Source organism: Manacus candei, unplaced genomic scaffold, assembly GCF_025592945.1.
Source record: "Manacus candei isolate 608988 ecotype Guabito, Panama unplaced genomic scaffold, ASM2559294v1 h1tg000047l, whole genome shotgun sequence".
Lineage (NCBI taxonomy): Eukaryota > Metazoa > Chordata > Aves > Passeriformes > Pipridae > Manacus > Manacus candei.
The window spans coordinates 5,515,063-5,527,104 of NW_026138095.1; the positions used below are offsets into that span (position 1 = coordinate 5,515,063).

At 40.5% G+C, this 12,042-nt stretch overlaps 1 long non-coding RNA gene across 1 annotated transcript in view; it reads right to left on the bottom strand.

The window, feature by feature from the left end:
• Positions 1-413: 413 nt before the first annotated feature.
• Positions 414-12,042, bottom strand: part of LOC127475833 (uncharacterized) — a 95,257-nt gene continuing 83,628 nt past the window's right edge. Inside the window, exon 4 of the long non-coding RNA XR_007906348.1 lies at positions 414-546. This is a non-coding gene — a long non-coding RNA (uncharacterized LOC127475833). The remainder of the gene's footprint in view (positions 547-12,042) is intronic.

Below are 12,042 nucleotides of genomic sequence, written 5' to 3' on the forward strand. Positions count from 1 at the left end.
TAAATTTCTAAGCAAAATTAAATCTGTTTTCTAGGTACACTTCATGACTACCTGGAACTACACCTCTGAGTAAGAATAGAAGGAATCCACCCAATTTGGGTGGATCATCCAAGATGATTCAGTATGTGTATTGACAAGAACTATGCTAGATGCACGTCCTTTCCATTACAGAGAGAATTATTGATTTTTCCCTGGTTTGTTTAATTTTCTTCCAACTTTATTAGAAAAAAAAAAAAAAGTAAGCTATTATCCAAGGGAGACAGCTGCTGCTCAGAGCAGCGACCACAAAAAAGCATCTAATTTGGTATTAAGTATTCAGGAGGATAACAGTCACTGCACTCCCAGCATATCTTGCAAAGGAAAAAAATATTAAGTGTGCATATTGTGGGAGAAAATGCAGAGACTCACCTACTGCCAATGGCACATCAGAGCAGGGGCTCACAGTGGTCAAAGCAGGATGTAAAACAGCAGTGCAGCTCTTGTTAAGCTCTTCTCACCTTCATGAGATTGTAAAACACAACAGCCTCTTCCTGGGTGGGCAGGTACCTGTGCACACAAACATCAGAGCTCACTTACTCTTCTGCACAAGCCTTTGCAGCCCTCCCAAGGCAGCCTCTCTGTCCCTGTGCCCTCCTCGAGATGTTTTCTTACTTCCATTTTCCTACTTCGAGTAGGACAAGCAGAGAGCACCAGTGTGAGTCCCACACTCAGCAAAGCCTCCACAAGAACCACCAAGAACCAACCCTGCCATGAAATGCAGAGCACTCTCATTTCCCTCATGTGCTACACCTGAGTTCAGACTTCTCCCTTTGAATCACACACTCCCAGATTAGCTTACCATCTTTAAAATGTAAAAAAAATACACATTCACAGAGAAATCCACACCCTGCAAACACTAGGACAGATTTCTTCTAAAATAGCACTGTCTCCTGAACAGAAGTTTTTAAAATATCTGTAATAATAAAGCATTAAGAGAACCCTGCACTGGATAGTGCTGTTTCTCCTCTCCCTCAGTGAAAACGTCCTGCTTAATGGTTCTTCAACCATTTTTCACTTATTCTTTACTCACTAGGCAATTCAAAAGCAGAGCAGTAGAAACCTGTGCCAGGACATCAAGAGACAAAAACTTAAAAAGAAATATCACATATGCAGTACAGAAACTTTTCAATAGCATTTAAAAAGGTAAATACAGACCCAACTCAGGTTGCAGTTTCTGCTTTCCCCACCATGTCATGTGGCACTGAGGACCCACCTGAACCCAATCAAAGCCTTGAGCAGGTCCTCAAAGCCTTTTCCCCAGGTGTTCTGACCCAGAAAATTAACTCCATAACTGCCAAGATACTTAGAAATGCCTGTGGCACCACCTCCAGCTGCTCACCATTCACAGCACTGGGAGAATCCACACCTGAGGAGCCAGTTAGGGCATTTTCCTTTAATAATAACTCAATTCTGCAATAAAATGGGACTAATATGCAAAAAGAAAAGAGGGCAACCTTTTAATAATGACTCATCCTGAGACTTCATATTGCAAAATATTTCAAAAATCTTACATGACAGTGAGAGGTACATTGTAAAATGGCTTCACAATGTTCTTTGAAAATTTGCTCTGTGTCTTTAAGTATTGCAAATAGTGAACTTGCTGCTTAGACTGCAAGAGAAAATTGGCCTCCTAAGGATGTAGGTGGGCATTCCTTTGAGGCTGATGAAGCCATCCAAGCACTTTAGGTGCCTTACTCCACAGAGAGCAGATTCCCAGACTATTTATGCAAATTGCATAAGGTGCTGTCTGCATCTTTTCATGTTTCATAAACACCTCTGTGAATTTAGCCTTGGGTGTAGAACAGGAAAAAAAAATCAACAAAGCGAATTAAAATGAGGCTTCCAAGTGGTATTTTAGTTTTCTTTCTTTTCACATAAAAGTGGGAGATACAATGCTTTACCTTCCTCAAACAAATGCATTCTAGAAGGGCAAAGCATTGTACGCTCTGCTTTTATTGAATTGGATCTCAGAACACTCTCCAACCATAATTAATGAACATCGCCTCGCTGCTCTTCTTTAATCTAGATAAGCATCAGCAATATTTTACACAGCAGGGAATAGGGGAACACAGGTGTTAAGTGGCTTGCCCAAGGTCACACAGCAAGGCTGTACCAGAGCTAGGACTGCAATCAGCTCTGCAGGGCAAGACACCCCTCCACAACTTTTAAAAATGTTGCTGAAGTAACGCTGCTCCTCTGAAATTACAAAGCCTTAAAAGTGCTTCTGTGCAGTCTGTGAATGTCTTTAAAATCCTTCTGGAGAGAAGACCCTCCACTTATATGTTGTACTGCCCTGACATGGGGTTCAGGGCTAAGGAGAATGGAAAGGGCTCAACAGGTGTCCAACAGAGCTGTACCAGCCCCTTCCTGCACCTGAGCATCTGCCCTGACCCAGGAGCTGTGCATGGGAAGAAGGGCAGACCAGAGAAATGGGGTGCACTGAGATATATCACACCACCCAGTAATCCTTCAAAAAATAAGATTCTGGACTGTAATAATTTTTCTATCACACCATCCTGCTTGTGAGACTCCTTTCTTAAATGCAATCCTAATGACCACAGAGAAGTGAAGGGTCCCTGGAAGTTAGGAAGAACTGGCAGATTTGGGGGCCCCTTGTGTCTATTGCTTGGAAATGGGAGAACAATCTACACCAAAAGGGAAAAAAAATACCAAACACCTGTCTGTTATATTTTCTCTCTCCTAGACAGCTTCATGTTATATTGTTAATATAATGACATAGCTTGTTCCATTCTTCAACTGCTTGTCACCTGAACTTGGCAGACTTCAGAAGGCCAAAAATGGAGAGAAGGCAGCCAGTAATTACCTGAAGCAAACCCACCATCTTACAAGCAGGAGAGGTAGAAAACATGAATTACCAAATATCTATCTATCTGTCTGTCTATCTATCTATCTAAAGAAAACAGCAACAGACTAATGACAATATGCTTCTGTTGTTATTATATCACATCAACAGTTACCAGAACCATCCGTTTTAATCAACATTTTTCAAGCAAGAATAAGGAATATGTGTATTCCTTATGATCTTCCAGTCACATCCTTTGTTAGCTGTCCCCTCTTACCCAAATAGTGCTGTATCAGTGTTGGGTGTTCAGTGCAAATGGGATGAAAGCATTTTGTCCTACAAAGGTAAAGCAGGGGGATTTTGTTTTATCTGCTTCCCAGCTACCAGGTAGTTTTTGATACACAGATTTATCCTCCTTTAGCAGTTCCATAATATCTTTCTATACTTCATTAAAAAATAACAAGACTAATTAAGCATCACTTTGAAAATTCATCATCTGCTAGAGGGAGAAATGTTTCCAAATACCATGGAATTATTCAGTTTTCCATATTAGAAAACTGACAGTGTCTGACAGAGGGCTGAGTTTTCAGCTCATTTGACTGGTATAGCTATAACCAGACTGTAGCTGTTGGCATTATTTACCATTGTTTACTACAAGCTAAAACTTTATTCACAAGAATAGTTCTTCATAAATACAAGTAGAGATGCCAAAAAATTAGATTTAAGGCCCTATTGCCTGGAACTGAGCTCTTTATGAATAAGGATTACTCGCAAGAGCAGAAGGTGCCCAAGGAGATCACTAAATCAAAACACAGACTCAAACCCAAAAAGGAATATATTATAATGAGAAGAACAGGAGAAAAGTAAACAGGGCAGACATTTGGAGCTGGAGAAGAGTGGTAAGAGAGAGTAAACTGCACCTCCCACACTCTCAATTGTCTAAAAAGAATAACTTTGCCTGTTGCTGGTAAGAAAGTGAAGTTACTGCTCTGTTAGGACCATCCCATGGTCTCATGCCTTGTCCCCTGCAGAATTCCTCCAGCCTTAAGCCATCTCCTCACATGAATGTCAGAATCAGGTGAAAGGGTGGCTGCAAACAGCTACTTCCAGCAGCTTTTTATGGCAGAGATTTTCTCTTAATCAGGAAAATTCCCCAGTACAGTTCTTAGATCACTTCAACAGACTTTGCACTCTCTGATTGCCACTTGCATCACATAAATTTGCCTAGTAAATTTAAGAGTTTGGTGCTGCATCGTGAAAAGATGCGAATCATCAAAATGAAATGCTGAAAAGCCTTGCAGGTAGAGTAGACAATAAAAATTTAGCTTGTCAAATCCAGCAGGTCCACAAATGCTACATTAGCCTCTGTCATATGGCAAAATTCACAGAAAATAAATTGCAGATGTTGGAAATGTGATCTCTAAGAGGATACTCTTTGACAAGCAGTAAGGGGATTAGAATAAGAAAAATGAGGTTAGGGGAGCTGCATTTCAATCCTTCATAGTTTTGTTGAAAGTAAAAGTCTCCAAACTGACCTTGTGGTTGGATTACTGGGGCAGGTACTGGATCCAAGATGCAATGATTACAGAATGGCTTTTACCCACTTTTTTTCTTCACCAAGACCCCTTGAATCTGAGCATCTAGTTAAGAAACTACAGGAAAGAGAAGTGTGGGAGAGGACTACAGAGAGAAAGTGGGATGCTGCTGGCCTGTCACCCTTGCTGGTAATGGGTCATATCCATTCTCTAGGCACCACATCTTAATGGCAAAAAAGGCACATTTTACAGTGAGAACAGTCTGCTCACAGCCAAACCAGGAAACTGGACAAAATCATGGCTCTTGCTCTATTTGTGGGTTTTCCTCTGATGAAAATAGGGAGTAGAAAGCAAGTAAGAGAGTGTGGAAGCATGCCTGGAGCTTCAAGTTCAGAGATATTCCCAGATCCTTCCTCTCAGGTGCAGCTGATGATAAAACATCACAGGTCACATGCATTAAAAAAATGCACGTATAACTTAAGTCTGATGAAATATTTAATAGGACTGCACTGGAAACCCTAATTACGTGTGGAGAGTTTAAAGTGAACTGTCCAGATTGTGAAGTGACAATTAACCAGCTGTGATGGGGAACAAAGGGAAAATAGCCTCTACTAAGGAAGAAACAGCAAAGGCATTTACATAATTTACACACATTCTGATCATTTGTAAATCAGGGTTGGGAAATACCAAAGCTATTGGCTCCACACAGGGTCACCAGGCATTTGTGTTTATATCCAACACTTGATTCTGAAGCAATATACACAGGTGTAGGTGGGAATGAAAGTCATCCAGAACTTAAGGAACCAGAGAGATGCTGTAAAAATAAAAGAAATCAGCCTTCTATTTACGAGATTAAAAGCTCCCCTTCAAACTGTAACACTCAGACACAATAATATGTTCTGGTTATATCTGAAAGGATTGTGTATTGATACTGAGCATTTCCTAAGGAGATTTTTTTAAAGAATGGTCTCTCATCCTCTTGATTACATCCCATTGGGATAACTCAAAGAATCATGGTTAGTAATGAAATACTAACCGAAAAATACCAACCTTTGTCTGAAAGAGTAATCAGAGTGGAACCATTTGCCCATTCTATATAAAGAATATTTCTTACCTCTCAGCAACTGTCCAATACTTGATTTAAAGCAGGATTTTTTTTCCTCAATTTGATTTGCAATTGGCCAGATCAAGAAAGAGATTTTATTCTTTCTTACTCCTGTGGAAAATTTCTGCCTTTGTACCACCTTCAAATACAGTATCATATTCCTTTTATCAATTCATAATTCAAATAAGGCACCCTTTCTTCTCTATAGGCTTACACCGCCACAATGCACATTAGTTAGAGATGTCAATGTATGCTTTATTACAAAAGTCAAACTAGGCTTTACCCGTAATTTTCTAAATCTCATTAAAGGTTCTTTCATATTGCAGACAGGATAAAGCAGCACTTTAAACTTCATAAATCTCTTTCCGCCGCACAGCCAATCTTTTGCCATCGGTGGCTCCGGCGTCTGACAAAGGGCTGCCTTGGGGGTGAGGCTGCTCCGCTGCAGATAAGGTGCCCTGCAATGAATCACTGTCCTCTGCAAGGGGCTGGCTTCTTAATGAAAGGTCAGAGACCACAGCATGGCTATTTCTCCAGCAGAAAGAGAAACAGGGGCTGCGTTTTCTTTCTCGCTGCCTTCTTTTCCCCGTCTCCTCGCTGAAGGGCTCTCAGGTAGCTGTTCCTGTTCTGGCTCTGTGCTGCACAGGAACGGGGCCTTTGGAGGCTCACCCTGTGTAATGCATTTCTAACGAGGCAGGGCTGCCACAGAATGGGACTGTACACATTCCTGACTTCTTGCAGGAGGGGATCCAGCTCCACTTTTGTTGTTAACATACATTTCTCACAGTAACACAAAGCCTCCCTATTTTAAAATTAGGCTAATACCAAAAGATGTGCCCTGGAGGACATTTCTAATCAGGGATTATCCTGTAGGCCTGTCAATTATGGCACTTTTATTGCTCTTGACTAATTCCACTGCCTTTTCTGAATGGAAATATAATAACGAAAGTTTATCTATATAACTTACCAATTTATATGTGGCAGTCAAGGTTATGTTTCCATTTAAAATTTATTTAGCTTCAGGCTCCTTTTGTAAAGAACTTAAGATCATGACCAAGTACTTTGCAGCGCCAGCATTTTGGTGAGTGCATCTTGGCTCCAGAGTCATTTCACAAGCTAAAATTCCATAACCACTAATCAGAACTAGTTAATTCTTCTCATATAAGTTTGTATTTGCCCAGAAGTCTGGGCACACCTCAAATACTCAGATATGTTTTTATCGTGATAATTTACCTAGTGAAATTTGCAGTTAAAAACTCCAGGGAAGCCATTCACATATCTAGACCAAAAAGACAGTAAAGCTCTAAGAGCTCTAGCTAGCCAAGAAATATTTCCCAACAACATAGTATATAATTGGTATAATCCTGTTTAAAATTATCAAATGCACTCTAGGGAGCCTGCTCCCAGAACAAAGCAATCCAAAACAAATAGACAATCAGGTCCCAGAGATAATCCTTATTGCATTTCACAGCAATTCTTTTTCAAGGGGATCCAAAAGCAGCAGGGCTGCAGAAGTCAACAGGATAAAGGGGAAACCTTCCCTGAGAAACCTCCTTGACTGACAGATGGGAGTGAAGGGGAGATACAGCAGAGCTGAGATTCCAAAGGAAGCAGCTGGTCACTGCTTAATGGGTTTTATCAGGAGTGGAGGATTAGATTTCATTAACCTACACAGATACAGCAGGTACCATTCACCTGAGCAGAGCAGTACATTTGATACTATATCAGACTTACAAGACTGTCGAAGTGTTGTATGGGTCTTGTCCTGATATGAAATTCAAGGAAGAAAGGGAAATAATAAAGGAGAATCTTGAAAGGCAGCTTCTCTCACCTGCTTTTCAATTTCCTTGTTAGAAACTTATATTACATCCCCAGCTCATCTGACCTCATCCTTCCCCTAGAGAAATCTCACGACTTTAAAAGCATCTTTCTAGGCTGGCCAGCTGTTTATTATGTAAGTAGAGAACACACTCCACACAGTATCTGGTGCTTCTGATACCTAAGAATTGCTGCCACAGAACACCAGCCTTTCAGTCTAGAAAGCAATTGCGGAGAGAATCTCTCATTAAAGCATCCTTTGGTCTCAGTGCTCCATCAGATGAGTCACCTGGAATGGCAGCCACAGATCCTTTGCAAGACAAGACAAGAAAGGTTAACACTTTTTAGGGACTGGGATTGTTCCTTCTTTGCTCACTTTTCAAGGGGCATTCCCTTGAACTGATCTATACCATGTCAGACAGCACAGTCTGAGCCTCTCCTGCAGTCATAGCTGAGCAAAGGTGGTGAAAAATTTTAACAGTACAGTTTGGCAGCATTTTCACTGCCCTTAGGTACTGTCCATACCTGTATGAAGGGGAAAGGTGTGCAGTGAAGCCCCGTGAAATTCTCCTACACACAAAATGTTGACTCTGTATTTTCCACAGGGGGAGATGTCCCTGCCACTTTTCTTGCTTAAAATTTTAGAATGCATTCGAAATTCAGAGGAACAGGCAATCTACACCACACTGAACTCAATTCTCATTTATACAATGCTCCATTTATACCAGTCTGTCAGCTTAGGGGACCTCTGCAGCAGGAGTAATTACAGTTATGCACACTTCATGGTCCCATTATTCTGACAAAGTGGCGTAAGGAAGCTCCAATGCAGAAGGAAATCAGGTCTACTTATTTTTTAATACAGTGACTTTAATATGGTTGTGTTTTATCTTCAGTTCTGTCTATATATCTCAGTCCTCTCCTGTGCTTTTGTGTGGTATTTCTATTGCTTGATACTATACTCAGTCTTCTTGGAGTATTGCATCTTTAATAAAATATGAGAACGTTAGGGATGAAGAGTAAGCTCTTAATTCAAGTCACATACTGAGTGACAGGGGAATGAAAGCCTATGTGTTTTGAACTTAGGCCATTTTCATTCTTTCAGATGTACTTGTGGTTCTGCTCTGACTTCAGGTCTGTTCTCAGTACTTTATTTATCAACAGCAACTCCATACTCACTGCATGGTACAGATTTCTTAACTCAGCTCCTGTGTCATCTTAAAGTTTTGAACTGATTTGATTCTTCTTTCTGGCAATATTCCTTGCCATTATCCTCCCCAGTAACAAGAAACTGAAGAAAAAAGTTAGTTTCTCCCTTTAACAATCTTTCTTTCATAAACAAGTGACAGTGATCATGGGAAACTTGATGGGAAATGTTTTGGACTTTTTTTAGCATTCATTCCACCATAATTGCATTTAGGAAATGCTCTTCAAAAATTCCTAGAAAGATTCTAGATCAGTGAAATCCTAGGAAAAAGTCTGCAGCTAGGAATTATTAGAAAGTACTGAGGAAACTCTAGAAAGCTTTTTGACTGGGAAAATCCTAGAAAACCCAGAAAGGTTCTACACTAAGGAACTTCTGAAAAAAAATATGGAGAAATTCAAAGAAAGTAGCAGGGAATTGATCTCTTCTTCATCTTCTGGAGTGCCATACAAAGACATATCTGGGTTATGCATCTTTAAGGAAAATGGAAAAGTTATGCAGCAAAGAGACATCAAGAATAAAAGGGGACTGAAGGGTAAATGAAGAATTAAGAACAGTTACTTTATAAGCATTCTTCATTCTTGTAGGAGAAACCCATTAGTTGCACTTGTTTTCATGCTGCCTTTCCAGGATCCTTAAGTCTCCTCACCACAGAACCCATTTTCTGTGTTGCAGTATCTAACACTGCTTTCCAGTCTCTTTGGTGGAAGCCCACAAACCCACGGGGATGAGATCAGACAAAACTGTGGAGGGGGCTTTAACCACCACAGCTTTCATTTGCATCATCTCTGTGTCATGTCTGGTTCTTGATGAATATCTTGATGCATAACAGCTCTGTAATTACTGTACTTCAGAATTTATAAAGTGTTATAACAGTCCTGGTAATGCTGTGGCCAGAGAGAGACCTTTCAGAAAGAAGAACTGTGCTGACAAAAGAAACTTGACTTCAGCGAATGCAAAGGTGAGGAAGGGCCCTACTTGACAAATCCGAGTTGGCAGCATAAACTATTTTAAAAATAAAAACATGTGAGGGGAAAGCATCTTGGAGAAAAGCTCAAGAGGGAGGCAAGAGAAGAGAAGCAGGTGTTTGACTTCGCCTTCGGTCATGGCAGGCTATGTCTCCTGGCAGATGTTAAAATTTCAGGAGGCTGAAGGCTACTGAGTCAGCCCCTGTGCATGACATGCCCCAAACACTGAAGTAATGGTAAGGAGAGTACTCCTGACAGAGGTCATTTGGAGGGTAAGCATCTCCAGGAGGGAATAAATTTCCCCTAGCTGGGGGCCAGCACACCCCCACCAGGTGGTGAGCAGATGGAGTGTACTCTAATGATCAGAGCCCTCAGTGTGCACCAGTCCACACCACACACCCTTCTGGGGGTGAAGCAGCTCAACACAGCTTATCTCTATTTTCAGAGGAAAAATCCACAGGTAAGAGGCAACGCTGCCAGAAGACAGAACATACACCAAGTGTTTGTCAGGGAAACACAGATCAAAGCCACAGGATTTCCAGTTCCAGCAGTGGAAGTTGTATTTCTTACAGGGTCAGATGATGTGGGGTCCATCTGTGCCAGACTTTGTACATCAGAGCCCATCACCCCGAGAGACTTCGATGCAGGCAGAAGAAATAAAGCACAGGTGAAAGAACTGCCTCAGCCAAGCAGAACAAAAATGCCATGGTAGGAAAAGCCAGGTTGGCTCTGTAAAGCTGGCTTATTCGCTGAAAAAAAATCAGGGTTCTTTTCCTTCTTATTTTCCATTGCTTCCTAAAGAAGAATAAATCCTGTGCTAGAAGCCCATTAGCAGCAACTGTGATTTAAATGACTGCAGGAAACAGGATTCAGATTCAAGAATGAAGGGCATGAATTCTACAAGGCATATTCATGGAAATATATTTTTGTGATGCAAATAGACTGCATGTGAAAGCTTTGCTTCCTGCTGTATCTAAGGGCTCATATCTGACAATTCTGCTAAAGAACAAGGTAATTAATTATCATGCCAGAAAACACTGTAGTGGTGCTGCCCTTCTGCTGCTTCTGTCTGTGGGCAGTTCCACACCAGTTGTTCCAGTTGTCCCTGTGCAATATTTGACTTTTTGAAAGCAACCTCCCAAATACAAATGAATATTCCAGATTAAAATTAAGATTTGAATGGAAATGCATTGTTGAAACGTGACTGTTTAGAAGTGATTTCAGGGGAAAATGGAGTCTTAAGGTTAACCTCATTCTTTATAAAGAGATAAAAATCTTTTTCCTGTGTTCTGGTTCACTACAGGTTCCCTTTTCCAAAGCTTTCTAGCTGCATCCAGGGAAAGAATTTCCTGCATATATATACACATATATATATTCCATTATATAAATACATAATATATCTATATACATACATGCTCCATGTGTAAACAATCAGAGCTCACAGAACATCACAGAAATCAATTTTCCATGAGTTGGTAGCTTTTTATTCTGATTGGCCTTAGATGTCATTGGACATTTAAGTATGTAAATGTTATATGAATTCATAGGTACATCTTCTAATACTGCCATCCCTGAAAGCACATCTATGAGGTAACCTGGTGAGGAACTAATATTAAAAAATAAAAAAATATATTTTAGATTTATCTCTGCTTAAGTGAATACAAGTATACTACACATAGTATATATATTTTACAACTGCATCTTGGGCAGGTAGTAAAAAATACTCTCCTCCATGCATATTTCATGTGTGCAAAGCTGCATTTGTGTATGCAATAAAATAAAGGACCTGTCTATGTACTTCAGCTATAACAGTGTTAGACCATCTAGTCTAGGGCAGGATGATGGTACATTTGATGCAGATTTATATTTCTGGAAATCTGGGGTTGGATCCTTAGTAAAAAAATGGGTGTGGGCTTTAGTAGTCAGAGCAAGCCAGCTCCACTTCCCGGGGCCTGAATGTCTGTATGGAACTGGTTTGTGGTGTGGCAGGAACACTGTTCTCACCTCTAAACTGTTTCTCAGTGTAGAAAAACCAGTAACAGTGGCCTTGACTGTAGACATTTCAGCAGGAGTTTGAACCCTCAGTCATTCCTTCTTAGGCTAATAGGAATTTGTAGGGAATCAGCATGTTAGTGCTGGAATTTCCTGCTGCACTTAGGAGGTCTGTCATCCTAAATGACTTCCTAATATCAGGACTCTGGGGCCCTCCCCTGCTTTACCACTGTAGGCATCATCAGCAAGCAGAAGACAGGACTTAGTTCAAAAGATTTGCTGCACGTTTCAACTCTTTATAACTAACTTAGTAACAAAAATATGTTACCAATCCCTTTCAGAAGGCTATCTACGAGGGTGACTTCACAGCTCGCTGAACCATGCACGACACATTTAATAGGTGGGACAAAAGAAAGACAGGAGTGCTGTAATAGGAACCAAAGGATTTGGATGCATGAATCACACTGAAAAATGTTGCTATTATGGTTACTAAATCCTCTATTGCCTCTTTTTTTTTTTTCCCCAAAACCAGAATAAATATAGAAATGTTTCACTTACTGCAGCACTATTAATATACACGG